This window comes from Panthera uncia (genome assembly GCF_023721935.1).
Source record: "Panthera uncia isolate 11264 chromosome A1 unlocalized genomic scaffold, Puncia_PCG_1.0 HiC_scaffold_17, whole genome shotgun sequence".
Lineage (NCBI taxonomy): Eukaryota > Metazoa > Chordata > Mammalia > Carnivora > Felidae > Panthera > Panthera uncia.
In genome coordinates, this window is record NW_026057577.1 from 127,979,034 (window position 1) to 127,993,443 (window position 14,410).

Sequence of the window (14,410 nt, forward strand, 5' to 3'; positions counted from 1 at the left end):
AAATGCTTCAATTGATTTGAAATCCCCTCACCTAAACCTTAATTTCAGCTGTCTTCTTGGGGGTAAAGTGACTTCTTGCTGAATGTATTTCTACTGGTCAATATATATAAGGCTTTATGCTGTACAGCAAACTCTTTGGTAATATTGTAAGGGTTGCTACTGTGAATGTATTCAGAGTTGTATTATCAAGAATAAAACTAATAAGCTTTTGGTAGTGAACGGTTTTGGATGTGTGGTTGTTTCTAAGCTGGGGTGGAAAGTCAAAAGCCAAGCCTAAAAAATAAATACAGACTCTACAAATCATAATGTAACCTGAAATTAAAGGATAATTTCTATATTCATGTAAGATGCAACTATGGAGAGAAGACAAAACATAGTCAACTCTGGATGTCCTATTCATTATCTACAAAGCTGGTATTATTGGCCTACCATTAATAGACCATGCATCAAATGATGCTGTCTTCCTTTACTTTGTTTTTAAGTTCTGGCTTCATGCTCAGGGGTTCTATTACTATCTCAACATTGTAAATAGAGATTTACCTAATTGTTGGTTAGTAAAGTTACAGTTTTATTTTGTACTCCTGAATCTTTAGTCCATATAAGATTTATGTGCTTTAGAGTATGAAGAAATAAATCAATTTCCCCCAAATTGCTAGTGCATGTTTGTCTGGTCATCCACTGTCTCTCTTTCCTGCACTGGACACGGGAGGCCTTCAGTAAATATTACAGAAGGAATAAATAAATGAAAGATGAATCTGAACCTCCCAATACTCTTGCTAGGCCCTTTGGGACAAGCATTAAGTGATTGCAAGATTGACTCAACATGAATAGCCAGGCCTAAAACTAAAAGGCTTTCGTGAGGCTGGTATCTGCTGCTTTGAGCCAATGTTAATTGATCATTAATTGTTATGCAAATATACTGATACATTCATTGAGGGATGAAAAGGAAAGATGTGTTTTCTTATTTTCTTTCTAGTAGTATTTCTGAATCCTGAGAAATGTGTACGTTACATATACTGTATATATTGTATATACTTACACTTTTGACATTATTTTTGGATTTGAGATACATACATTTGAATCTATATCTGTCCATTATCTTTTTGAGTGCATACATATTAAGCATAAAAGGCATAAGAGTTCAGCAGTCAAGAGTATGGGCCATCAAACTTATCTCTGACAGGTACAGTTGACTGTTGAACAACATGGGTTTGAATTGTGCGGGTCCACTTATATGTGGATTTTTTTGATACTGTACAGCACTGTAATTGTATTTTCTTTATAATTTTCTTAATAACATTTTCTTTTCTCTAGCTTACTTTATTGCAAGAATACAGTACGTAATACATACAACATACAAAATATGTGTTATTGACTGTTTATGTTATTAGGTCAACAGTAGACTATTAGTTAAGTTTTGGGGGACTTGAAAGCTATACACAGATTTTCAGCTATATGGAGGATGGTGCCCTTAACTTTTGTGTTATTTAAGGGTCAACTCTACTAGCTGTGTGACGTTGGGCAAATTGCTTAACTGCTCTGTTTTCTAGTCTTAAAATCAGGAGGATTGACAGAATTTACTTCAGAGCATTGTTATGAACATTACATTCCTATAAGACATTTAGAACAGTGCCTTGAGTATTGTAAGTGTTCTCTAAGTGTTAGTTTTTATTTTATCCTACTCAGTTTTCCCGGTCATCTTTCTTATTTTTGTATTTCATGATATTTTTAAAAGAATATGTAGGGTTATTTGAATGGGAGGTGAAAAAAGTCACTCAGCAAAAAAGCAATTGCTTTATTTATCATAGAACATGTATAGTAATATACATGGATATTAAAACTGTAAAAGAAAAAATCTCAGAACAATGTTTACTTTATGCTTGGATTCTTAAAAAGAAAATACATTGAAAATGTAAACTCAGAGGTACTTCCTGTTTCCAAACATAAATTAAGAATTAAAAAATCAAAATGACAGACTTCTTGCTAATCTGTTTAGGAAGGCATAAATTGTTAATCAGGCTCCAGGCAACATTGTTTCATACCAAGTTTAATAAAAAGTCTGCCTGAAGGAAGAAGAGGTCTGGTGGCCCGATTTTGAAGCTGGGCAGCTCTATTTTCATGCTTAGTCCCTCTAGCTCTCAGGACACCATGGATAGGGTTTCCTTTGAAATCAGCTCCTTTTAAAGGAGTCAGAATTATTAAAAATGATTAGCGTGGGATAGAAAAGTTAGATTTTTTCACTGCTGTGAATGGACTTGAAAAGGAAATAAATTGGGAAAATATTTATTGAAGAGAATCTTGTAGCTTGTATGAGAATTTTACCTAGTAAGCATTTATTGAGCCCTCACTATGTGCTTATATTTGCTAGTGATGCTTTCACCTTAAAACTGTGATCTGGAGATGGAGAAGTGATATTTTAAAATTGTTTCTCCTTTCTCCTCAACCTGGATTTATTTATTCCATAAGCCATCTTATATGTGGATCAGGTGTGCTTTTGCCGTGCAGGGAATCAAGTAAGGAGTTTTCTAAAAGTCTTGGCATTGTTTTTAGGAGTACTTGTCATTCAGGTAAAAACTAAATTGGAAAGTATTTGACAAGCAGGGCATCTTTTGAGCAGTTGGAGCCTCATGGCTGTTTCTTTGGATTGCTGATTTTAACACTCAGCCTAAATTGCTCTCCTTGCTTTAAAGTCTTTCTTAATAACATTATGGATATTAGTGTATATTTCTCAGTTACAAAGCAAGGCAAAGTTTGGCTCTTGTTTTCTGTGATTAGTTTCTCTAACCAGACATGATGAAAAGATTGTCATATAGATAAAAAAAGAAAAAAAATAAGCCTTTTAAAAATCCATTTTAATTTAGTGACAAATTGGGAAGCAAACATGCTCTATAAATGTTCAGAACATTCAGGGTGCAAAGCAAACTTCTTGTTCTTAAGAGCCCAATTAATCCAGCATAGGGTTTCAAATATTTCTCCTCTCTCTGTCCACTGTATAAAAATCTTTGACTACATTACATTAAACTCAGTCACTTTAGAGCATTTTGCTCTATGTAGCTTTTGCCTTCATATTTTCAATAAAGTTACTGTCTTATTTAGCATTCTGTTTGGTGAGAAAGTGGTTATTCACCTGGTCACCAGACATCTTGCAGTGTCCCTCCCTCTATTGTGGTCATTTCTTTAATTTGATTCCAGTGTTTTTTAGAACACAAAATATACACACATTTAAATTCAATGGGAACGTTTTTAAGAAAAACAAACCATGGTGCTATTTGGAAAGATATTTTGGAGTGTGGCATCTGAGAATTAAAAGCAAACTTGAGGAAGAAAAGGAAGTATCATGAGACAAAATTTTTAAATATGAGATCTGTATTTGGCATGCCTGCACTTATTTCAAAGGCAATTTACCTGCAGGTAAATATACTTTCTCTGAATTCAGAACTTATTGCAGAGTTAGTACTTTCTGGATCTGGAGGTTTGGGACCACTCCTCTTGATGATACCAATCAGTAAGTGACCCCTTGATTCTGCTGTCTTAGTTAGGACTTGCCCCAAATATTTTCTTTTTGGTAAAAAGACAGATAGGAGTCAGGAAGAGAGTGAAATTGTGGCACTGATATTTATCACAAGGCCTCCAACATGGAATTAATTTATGAAACACTGACAAAAATCTCAACTAGATTCTTTTTAAACAAGTAGTTTAATATGAGAATAATTGTTGGGAGATATAGTAGCTTGACTTGGTTCCAATTAGGATTCAGTAGTAATATTCCAGTCTTGGTGGATTTTATCATTTTACATTGGTGATTACTTAGTCTGACCACACCATTTTGATCTGTGTTAAATTAGAACCTGTTGCTAAGGAGAGCTTAGAATATTTTAGCTGAATGTGAAATTGAGCAGTTTCAAACATTTTGTAAAATGGATGATAGTAGATTAATGAAACTCTCTTTTTTTAATCCTGCAAAAGAGGTTTAAGCTTTGCAGCTAAAAATATGATAAGCTCATTTTCATGACTGAAATCTACACTATAAGCTAGAAGGCAATTGCTTTTCGAAATAAAAATGCAAACCTTAAAATACAATGCAGCATCTTAGAAAATTTGTATTTGTCCACAATTATGTAAAGTTCACTTTTATGGAAAAAAAAGATACCTCTTTTATAATGTGAATGGTTCAGTTGAGCTGGGTTTTCATTAAGTCATCAAGTTAGATGTAAATTTAAAACTTTGTTTTCCGCTGAAGAATCCACTATGTAATCAAGTGGGCAAATTCATTGTTGATGACACATTCTGGCAGAGAGCTTGGCAAAGCATGCCTTTGGAGGACTTGTTAATATAGTCAAAGACTGTATTAGTATTCCAAACATTTGTATTAATCTCTATAAGGTTTAATTAAGGGATCCAAGGATACCTTTTGATTGAATGACTTTTGTTTAGTTTGTCTTTTTGGCTATTTGACTCTTAAATATCATTATAATTCCCCTTTACTTTTTATTCATCCAAATAAGGAAGAGAAGTAGGTCAATCATTTTTCAACATGATGTTATTCATTATCTAACCCAGTCTCCTCAGACTTTTGGATTTTATGGAACATTAACGGTTTCTTTTTTTTTAAGGAGGTAGGGTTGACTTTGGGTTGCTTGCCAGATTTTAATTTTGATAAGGGTAAAAAACAACATAATCTATCCATACACTTTTGTGAAAGAATTGACATGTTAACTCTAAAGAAGGAGGAAGGTCACTGGGTACTTAAATAAATTGAGATTTATGAAAAACCCAATAGGTTGTCATAATTTTTTATATCCAATCACTGACCAATAATTTTTTTTTTCCAAAGATGGACACTTTGGATAGCCTGGGGAATCACTGACTTAGATAAAGCTCACTCAAAACAACCATCAGGCCATTACAATAAAATAAAAACCTAAATTTTATAATGTGTCCCCCAAAGAGTGGTCAAAAGTTCGAAGGAAAGTTTTAATTCTTCTTTACATTGGGAACTTTACAAAATGGTACAAACACATGAAATTTCTAAAGCCTAAATCCTCATTTTATCTGTAAGTTTCCATGTCTGCTCCTTCACAGCATATTTATAAGTAACAATTTATAGATTTAAAGTTCCTCTTCAGTTTTTAATGCCATAATTAAGTGGAGATGATAAAAAGCAACACTGCCCAACAGCTAGAAGTTACAGAAAGGAGAGATAGAGAAAACTCACTAACCTCCCTGGTCATCAAGTATCTCAAATGTAAATGATGGATATTGGGTAAAGTCATTTCTAAGCTCCAGTATCTCACATTCTCTGATTTTACTTGTAATTATCACATTGTCCATGAAAGCTGGATTAACTACATGACTTTTTGAATACTGGCAATAGAAAGAATAAGGTTTAATGAAAATGGCTCATCAATATCAACCATATATAATATTACTATATAGCTAATAGGATGTCTTCCTTCCCCACCCCCAACTTTTTTTTTTTTTTTTTTTTTTTTTTTTTTTGGTGTGAAATTTTGCTGGGGAGAGAAATCATTCAGAACAAATATTGAACTATGATGGTAACTAAATAACAAAATTGTGGTCATCAAAGAAGAAAAACATTATTTTTACTCATCATATAAGGAGGGGAAATACTATGACCTCACTCAACTCTACCCATAGTCCTAAATACTATGTACAGTGTGAGAATATCCAATGCACTGAGAAAGGACTCATGCTTTCAAAGAGTGCTGCACAGGTGGGATGCCCCTGTCAAGGAAATGAATAGTTGTCATTTTTAGCTTCCTTCCTCAAATACTCCTCCAACATGAGGCTATCTCTGAAGGTAAGAGATCATTTATTCTCTTATAAAAAGTACCATTACACTCAAATGGCTCACACGACACTTTTTACTACAATTATAAGCTGTAATGCATGCTTGCAAGTAGTTTTTCAAAAATGAGTAACCTGCAAGAATTTTTCCCAGCCTTAAAATCTGCATTGCTTTGGTCAAAATAATCAAATCATTCCCATGCCCTCTGCTGCTATGTATTTCTCAGAGAGTCAGACTTTAAATTCTAAGATAGCACAAGTGTTAGTAAACAGCACATTCATTAAGTGCTTAGCTCAAGCAGAAATTCCCTGGAAATTCGAACCAAAAAAGGGCCAAATAAAAAGGATATAAGTATAGCATTTTCCTTTTTACTTGGTGTATTATCATTACTATACAGAATACATGTAAAATGCTTAGAACAGCATGTAACATGTAGAAAAGCTCAGTAAAGTTTTATTATCATTTACTTTATCATTAATTTTTTAATGTATAAAAAATCTGAGCCTAATGGTTACTGTTTTTTTTTTAATCTTGGCTGTCATATATACATATATATGTATACAAATATATACATGTATATGTGTGTGTGTGTGTGTGTATACACACACACACACACACACACACACTAACAGGCATGCGTAGGGGTGGAGAGGACTGTCTTGCTAGTTCAGTCTTTCATCATGCTTTCCCACATATAGAATTGAAATGGGTGACTTATATTTGAGGTGTCTCACTATTATATATTTTGGTTTGCATGTGCTAGAAGATCACACAGTAGATCTATTTAGTTTGCAGAACAATAAAGATAATAGATGTAGAAGAGTCACTATTCTTCAAAGCAGTAAGAAAACCTCTTTCTTTGATTCTCCTGAGATTTTAGACCACTTTTTAAAAAACGTATTTCTTTGGTTATTTTATGATCCATGCAGGATCATTTCCTTTAGATAGTGATTTTTTTAAAGGATCATCTTCAAATTTACATTCCATTGTAGAGAAGTGTAGTGTTTATAAACATGTTAATGATGTTGTGTTTATAAGATTGTATTTAATAGTAGCAATATTTATAAAGTAGAAAATGCACATTGTGTAAAAACAGCAATTTTGATTCTATTTCTATTCTTATGTTTCCCTTTTATGTAAAAATTCATCTCTTCATTTCTTTTCCTTTGCTTATACACCTCCTCAATTTATTTTTCTCTTGTTGCTTTCCATTCCTATAACTTATTGAGTCTCCTAAACATCTTTTGGGCAGATGTACCAATTTAGGAAATTATAGAAAGAAAAAGCACAGTGATTTCAAGTGATGAAATATGAAGACAGATTATTCCCGGTGGTGGCTAGCTTTATATTTCTCATATTCATAAGATACTCTCTTCCACAAGATAGCACTGCATATGGTAGGAGAAGCTTGGGACCCATGCTGCCCATTTATACTGCACATCAAGTTTAATAGTACCATTCTGGCTTTAATTAAACTCTTCCTCTCATAAATCTCAGCAAGATGATCTGATTAATAGAGGAAATAAGCACCTAACAGTGTTAGTATAAAGGTATTAAACAGATGAAACAAGGTAAAATAACCTCTAATCTGTGGGGATGAGGGACACAGCGCCCTCTGCATATGTGTCTAGTTTACATTTATGCGTGTGTGCTCAGAGCCTTCTTTCTTCAGTGAGTTATCTTTGTTGGAAGAGTTAAAAATTTCCTGGGTAGTACAGTCTTAAACAACTAGATACTGGTTGTATCTGGTCCCCTCTGACCCAGCCATTTTGGCTCAAAGAGCTTTTAGTCCATTTTACTTTTGTAGTAAATGAAGGTGCACCACCTTTTTGAATAGTTATTTGTATGAATTTCCCCCTCTTCTCTTCCTACTTTGTAAGTGATGGCGTTACAAAGACTGTATACACTTGGCTCTACATCTAATTAGGGATAACCTGCAGTTTCTCATATGACTGCTTTGAAAAAGGGAGCATTCCTTAGGAATAGCACTTTTAAAATGTAGGCCAGTTAATCTTCATAAGAGGAAAGCTTAAACAAAAATATTAGATCTAGGGAAGTGCCCCAACCTCATCTGTCTTCAAAGTAAAATAAAAATCCCAATGGAGAACAAAAAGAGAAATAAAAGACTGAGGAGGAAAAAAAAAAACCAACCCAAGCCCTACATTTCTATATTTCTTCTCTAATATTATCGGAACAGTGTCACAACTGGGTGTGCTCTCTCTCTCTCTGTGTGAGAGTTTTACTTTTTTTCTTTTAGCAATTTCCCTATTAGCATGATGTTCTTGAGTCTTTGTATTTAGAATCATTATTCAGAAAAAAAAAATTTGTACCAGAGAATGTTTGATTATCTACATTTTCACCTTTTTGTGAAGCAAATAAGGTGAGCTCAGTAGACACTAGCTAGCTGAAACACTATTAAAAAATGCAATTCAGACTGAGTCACTGTTCGTTATTTTTATAAGCGAGACCCTAATTCTGATCAACCCCAAAGAATGGTTTGCCGTGACTAAGCAAGCAGCACAAGGCAACTGGCTTCTGCCGGATGTTATCTCATTTGGAACACATTTCAAACTTTAGAACAGATTTTTAAATTGGAAGTTGCAACCTGCAGACTGTCAGCAGAAGAAGCTGATTCACCCCTAGAGAACTTACTTTAAGTCCCAGGCAGACTTTTTTAAGGAGCAGGTTACCTAAAATGTGTTGTGATACATCAAAGAGAAAAATAAAAACACCTCACAAAATTAGGGTGATGCATGCATCCAGACAGCATTTGGACATTTAATATATGCTTATTTGAATAGGGACTTTATATTATAAGCCTTTAGTTTAATATACTTGTGAATGTTTATGGATCTCTAAAAGGTTAATTAAATTTTTTTCAGCAAATATTTCTTTAGTGGTGGGGGTGCTTTTCATGGAAGTTTTGAGTCATAACTATAATGCCGTTATTATTATTGGGTAAATTTGAATGAAGGAAGTACAGTCTTGGCAAGGTCAGAAATAAGGAAAATCTTATATTGATGGTAGTGAATTCTTTATTAATTGGCTAATGCTTTTATTTGGAACCATAGAAAAGTTACTGAAAGTCTGCATGCCCAGCTCACTGTGCAAATACTCCTGAGTTCCTTAAATTAGAGGAACCACACACATGAGAGCAATAATAATGATTTTGACCTGGCATAAATGTCAAGGTGGTACTTGGAAAGCTGTTATGCACTTATTACCTTAGATAACAAAATCCAGATGCAGCTGAACTACAGGGAGAAATGCATGGAGTGACCCACTAGAGGTCCCTTCCAACTAAAAAAAGTTTCGATAGTTCAAAGGATGCAGCCTTGGTAAGTTGGCATTATGACTGCAAAGCAAGTAAGGGCCAGAAGGGGGGACCACACATTTCACTTCCTAAGGAGGATATGTGGTTTTATTAAAAATATTTGTCATATTTTATCATTTTTAAAAATCCCTATGTATATTATACATATGTGTGTATATACCATATATATTAGATATTCAAGAATTTGTTGTTCCAACTTATTGACACATTTGCCAGAATGAAGTGTCTTTTGATGTCCTGGAATTGTAGTTGTGCTTTCTAGAAATTTTCACTGTTTCAAGTTTCACTGTTTCACTGTTTCAAGTTTCTCACAAAATATTGTGAGAGAGACTTTTTTCTTAAAAAATGAAGAGTGCCTTAAAGTGAGTTTTTACTTGCAGAGCTGATGGAAGTGGTGGGTGGAGGAGGTAAGGTACACATTTTCTGAGAGTAGGCTACTTGGTAGAAAATGACTTTGTTTCTATACATTATCTTTGCAAAGTTAGCATTAAGAAATATAATTGCAATAAATTGATGTAAAAGCCAGATAGTAAAGGGACTAAAAGTCCCTATAGAGGATCCAGTCTGTCACTTATAATGGCAGTAAAAGATAATTTTAGACAAGTACAGTAGAACTAAACCATTGCCATTTTCCTTCAGAACTGTGCTGCTGCCTCTCATGTTTTCCTGAAGAAATTTGTTACTTCCTCTGCTTCAGAAGTATGCCATGAACCATCAAAGTAGGTAGAAAAAGAGCTGCCTTGTATTTCCTCCCAATACCTTTTTAATTAGAACAGACCAAAAACAAAAGGGGGTGAGATACAGTCCTATGCAATTGTATTTTCGAGTACATATTGGATTTCTTTTAAGTTTCTGAGTTCTGCATTGAAAATCTGGCCTCTGGTATAAACTTTGCCCTCTTCCTTTTGACATGATGAAGACATCTGCTTGATCATACCCCCCTTTCTTCACACAACTTGTTTTCCGGATCTCTAAAATAGCAAACACAGAGCCATGCAAGTGCTATTACACAAAGGATGATGCTCAAGCTAAACTGGAAGAAATTTTTTTTTTTTTCTCCTAAAGTAGAATCGTAAAGGCTTTCTTTTCAGGTAAAGGTATCAGCAAGAAAAGAAAAAAAGAAAAGAAAAGAAAAGCAATCCTTGGCTACTGTTTGTATAAGCATATTTGTTGTTCATTCTTAGAAGAGTTGTACATTTTCTAGGTATATCTCTGTGTTCCTTTTCCGATACAGAGAAGAGTTTATTATCCCCTGGATAATAAACAATCAGAAAGCCCATATTTTGCATGTGCACCCCTCTAGAGAAGCCATACATCTACATATCAGCCACTCCAGCTATGTTTGAAGGAAAAAATCTCTTCTTTCCCACATTATGTGCTTCAGTAAGTGAAAGTGAAGATTGGCGGAGACAGGGGCTGACATACTTCTATAGTGTACATATTATAATTAATATAGCTTTACCAAAAAAATGAAGGAGGGAGAGGGAAATGTGGGGCTATTCCAGATGATTAAACTTCTTGGTACTTGAATTTTCTCAGTAGTTAACTCAGGTGAACAGCCCTTTGGACTAACAAGGACCTGCATATAACTCCCCATAAAATATGGATTTTATTGCAGCAGTGAAAACACTTCTCAGCACCACGCTGACCTCTCCAGCAGCCTCCATCTCGAGATCTCCGATAACTCTTGGCAGAAGAATATTTAACTACAGAAGTAAACCCGGCTCTCAACTGCTGCAGTACACAACACAGCAACATTCGCTCTTACTAAATTCGGGGATTAACGCATTGGGGGCTCCACTTTTCCTGCATCGGACACCTACAACCCGGCATACTTGGTCTGCTCTCCAACCAGTCCGGGGGAGGCGTTATCCCCCAGATTTGTGCCTGGCCAGCCGTGGAAGAGCACCATCGAGCTGCGTCGTCCACATGACTTTTCCCTGGACAGTGTGCTCCATTTTCGGAGTCCAATGTTGGACTTTCCTTGCAACCCAAGCATTTCTTTCCCTATGTGAGCCGGCAGGCATTTCCCAGAACGTGCAAGCTAACAGTTTTCTTTGGCTCCTTCTCTGAGCCATACCATCTATTTAGCTTAAGTTTTCCTTATTGGGAGCATTCAGGAGTTTTCAAGCTACCTGATTTTCTGCTTTACCCCCCAGGCAAGAAATGTAACTCAGCCAAAGCAGTCCCCGCACAGACCCTTGTGATGTGGGCAGGTGGGAATAAATCAAGCCCCCAACGGTTCTGCGGGTCCTGCACGCACCAGCGCCCTTGGTAATTGACCAGCCAACTTTGCAAATGCCGGAGCTCTCCTGGCAGCCTCTGCCCGCGGAGAGGAAGGCAGCGAGTTCTTCCCGGCGGCCCGTTACTTACGCTCCCACCCAGCCCCAGGGTGGATCGGTCTTACCAGAAGGCGGAGGAGCGGCGCCCAGACTCCCCGGAAACCCGCGCCTGTCCTGGGCAGCGGCAGCAGCGCCGCCCGCGCAGCCGGACCCGCGCGCCTGCCCCGACCCGGGCTCGCAGGCTGAGCATCCCTCCCAACTCCGGCGTGCGGCACCCATCGGGCAGAGAGGACTCTCTCTCTGATTGGCTTCCATCAACGCTACAGAATTAAAAAAAAAGAAAAGGCTTGCACCACCACCACCACCGCCAACAGAGACCGAACCCACCTCTGCTTGCCTTCCTGCGCCCGGGGAGACCCTGCGACCCGCCCAGGCTGCTCCTGCCTCCGCTGCTCCTGCAGTCGCGGGCTCTGCCTTTCTTGCTGCCGCGGCTGAAACTGCAGCTCTTGGGATGGGAAGGTTACGGGCTCCCGAGAGCTGGCTCTTGTGGGCACACACTGATTTGCAAGTGAATGAAGTGGGAGGGAGCAAAGAGAGGAGGACTTTGTTAGAGAGGCCCAGTGCCTGCCCCCGCCCGCCCCCTCCCCTTGACAGAATGACTCCCTGTGTTTGAAGTCCTGAGCAATTCGCTCCCGGTAACACTCCCTCAGCCCCAGGCTTTCCTTTCCTTTCCTTTCTTATTTTTGGGGGTTAAAACATACTCAGAACTTGTGTGACTCTGTCTGTTTCCTCCTTTATACTGCCAAAATGCACCTTGTGCTATTATCAGCTACGGTCGGATGTTCTTTTTTTCTTTTTTTACCGACCGAGCAATTATAATTCCCAGGGACACAGTACCTCATCGCTATCAGTTGGCCAGCTTCGTGTTATAGCATGCATAACATGCACACATATAAAACAAACCGGGTCTCCTGAGATAACAATACCGATGGCTTTTCTACACAACATAAACAGGCGTTCTCCAGACGGAAGCAGACACAGATTCAGACGTGTCTTTCTTTCTCTCCTTCCAGGAAGACAGGTTTTTTACATAGTCCTGTGATCTCTGGTACTTTGTCGGAGTGAGTAACCCCAAGATGTAGCACGAAGGTGTGCATCCCTGGGCTTGCAGAAACACTCGAAACCCAACCCTTCAGGCTTGCTGATGACTTATGGCTGATTCCATCTTTCTAAATGAGTTAATACAAGGGTACAAAAGACTTGCAGAAGAAGAGTGTGTAATGATAGTCAAGGTCTGCTTAACGGTTTAAGATCTTTCAGGAAAGTTCCTGAAATGGGATAACCTCTAAATTAAACTCTTTTTTACCCTTTGCAGTTGGAATGGCTATATTTACAGTTGCAAAAAAGTAATTTTTAATATTAACTGCACAGATCTTAAGCATGCCAAAGTATTATTAAATGAGAGTTATGGTTTTCTACATAGGAGATGTAGACATGATGGAGCCAGACACTGTTGGGTTAGGAAAATTAAATCTAATTACCACAGTGATTGCACCCAGGGTCAGCAGCATCCCAAACCAGCTGTTTGCGTAAGCTGCAAGTTCACAGAGAGATTTCCATTGCACGGTGCTCTAAAAACAAAATGCAGCCTACTTTGGCCTCTGAGTGATTAAACTGGTTGGAGGCCGGTCTCCTTCCCAGCTGAGCTCTTAACTAGAAAATCTTTTGTTTCACCAATAGAAGTTGAGGCATTTAAATAAAGCCGAAATCAAAGTAGTACCTCTAGGCAGTCAGTGCTTCAAAGAAGTGTACACGGAATGGTTTTAGCACAGATGTTCCACACATGCAAGATGGAAAGACTCTGAATTTACTTCTTGAAAAGATCTTCCCCTAGCCATAGAATTGCCACCAAGTTACAAAGAAAGACTGAACATTTTCTCTTCATGCAGCTATTTAAACTCTTGTGGAGAAAGGATAGGCAAGAAGAAAGCTGCTTCTGATTCGTAGTTCATTCCTCAGATTATGAATTTCTTACACATTTAATTGGAAATACTACCCCTTTATGTTTGTATAGTCCTTCATTGATTACAAAATACTTTCATAGACTATTTAATTCTTCTTTCAACAAGTGGTATGATTTTCCCTCATTAGGACGGAGGAAATAGATGGATGAAGAGATCGCATAGGTTAAGTAACATGTCTAAGGCAATAAAACTGGTAAGCAGAAGAAGCAGAAATATTCCTAGAAAAACTGTGCAGTTGTATATGTATACATATAAAATCTACATACTATACATATATGCAATATATATGTAATTGTAAGTATGCTGATAAAAATAAGTTAGACTTTAAGACTACCTTTTATAGAAATATATGCAAATTAACTGATTTTAATGCTAAAAGTTGGAATAATAGTGAAGTTGATGTTCACCCACTGAACAAGTTAATATCTCACAAAGGAAATCTCTAATTGTTTGTAACATGCTATTCTTTAAACCCCATTAAGCCACATATCAAAAGTGGTTAAAACAACTACTTTTTATTAAGAATGGATAAACAATTTGTTTCTGAACAGTTCAAGTGGCAGCTTTGAATTACAGAAAGGATGGCACTTTTTATACTAAAAAGAGGTTGTGTGAATATCTCTAGTAACATTTACCACAATTATTATTAATTTCCAATTAATAATGATATATATGTGTTTAGTTTTTATTTTAGACAGAGAGAGCGTGCAAGTGAGCGCGAGCACACGAGTAGGGGAGAGGGGCAGAGGGAGAGGCAGAGAATCCCATGCAGGCTCCATGCTCGGCATAGAGCCCAACACAGGGCTCAATTCCATGACCCTGGGATCATGACCTGAGCTAAAATGTAGAATTGGATGCTCAACCGACTGAGCCACCTAGGCACCCCAATAATATTGATATTGATGTAAATATCCATAATTATCTTATCCCAATTCCAGAGATTAAAGAACGGAGAGTTACT